We start from the raw sequence: 1,746 nt of genomic DNA, 5'->3' as shown, positions 1-1,746 counted from the left end.
AATTAAGACTTTAATCTGGAACCTAATGTTGTTATTAATCTGAATTTCCTTCTCTTCCCGAACCTCATCTTCAAGAATGACGCGTTAATTATGAGAGGAATTCATCCGACTCAGATTGCATTCTGCCTTGGTATCAGAAACGAAAGCAGGAATAAGTTTAATGTAATTGTGATATTTCATACGTGATAGTTTTTATAATCCTTATTAGCAACATCCTTATCGTTATTATATTCATCATTATCTTTATCATTATTTATTACTTGGTAATCAAAATTATCAGAAATTAACTCTTCACACAAGCGGATTGATACTGCACGGTTTTGTCCGCGCGGAACATAAATAGATAACGATCAATGAGGCCTTCGCACGTAGAGTGCTCTGTAAATCCTTGCTTTTCCAGTGTATCGGCTTATAAAAACTATGAGGACGCTCATGGGAAATCCTGTTATGTGAAGATATGGCTCTTAACAAACGAAAATATTCCCGTACATTCGTGTGAAGCAAGCCTTAAGATTTTTTCCTTTCTATTTTTAGGCTCACTTCACATGAGGGGATTTTTTCCATACGGAAATAATTCTTCCCGTTTGGAGGCATGTCTTCAAACAAGAGAAATTATCCTTGAGCGGCTTCGTAGTTTCTATAAGCGTTACTCTGGAACTGCTTGGATTAGCAGTGCACACGGCCTGTAAATAACTACCGCTCGGAAATTCGGATCACCTGAAGATAAGTGACCCCAAATAGTTCTCTCGGAAATAATTCTTCCCGTTTGGAGGCATGTCTTCAAGCAAGAGAAATTATCCTTGAGCGGCTTCGTAGTTTCTATAAGCCGTTACTCTGGAACTGCATGGATTAGCAGTGCACACGGCCTGTAAATAACTACCGCTCGGAAATTCGGATCACCTGAAGATAAGCGACCCCAAATAGTTCTCTTGAAGATAAAAGACCCCAACTACACTCACCTGAAGAAGAGGGACCCTGATTTTCTTCACCTGAATATAAGCGACACTAGCTTATTGACGTCTCCAGGTGATCTATTTTGTTTTATAATACTAAAACAAGGAAAAAAATATATATTCATTAAAACTACTTTATTAAATATTTGTTAAAAAGAACAAATTTACATAAACAATCCATATTCAATTAAAAGCGTATTATCTTGCAATTTCAGTACAAAAATAATTCGGTGGCCTGTGTGTTTACTTTTTCTATGATTGGAAGTAGAGTTGCAGTAACACGTGTTTCAACGATCACCATATATCGAACACTTAATGCTATTGTCGACCATTCCAAGTACCCATATTGGCTGATTTGGCGCACGTCCTCTGTGATATTTGTTTTTGCGTGCTAAGCAAGACTCGTCAATTTGCGCAATTAAGCCATTACCACCAAGTCTAACCGGGTTTGCCTCAAAATACTTCATGCAGATTTCTCTAAAAAGAAAACTGTAAATATCAATCATATTTTTGTTCTGAAATGTTTAGAATATTATCCTGAATCCACTTATGCAGTGAAAGTTTAGATTTAGCAAAGAATGGGTCCTTACAAATGGAAACTTTGCTTTTAGATTTAGTATACTTTTTACATTGGAGTTTCTACACATAATTATCTTGTATAGAAGACAGTTTAGTCTATTAGCCATTAGAGAAAAATAAGATTTTTTTTTTAAATACCGTCAATTTAAAAAAAAATCTATTTGCTACCTTACAAATAAGCTTGTTAGTACTTTTATTGGTTAGTCTCACTCAT

The sequence above is a fragment of the Palaemon carinicauda genome, chromosome 11, assembly GCF_036898095.1.
Source record: "Palaemon carinicauda isolate YSFRI2023 chromosome 11, ASM3689809v2, whole genome shotgun sequence".
Lineage (NCBI taxonomy): Eukaryota > Metazoa > Arthropoda > Malacostraca > Decapoda > Palaemonidae > Palaemon > Palaemon carinicauda.
Note: the sequence above shows the minus strand (reverse complement) of the source record.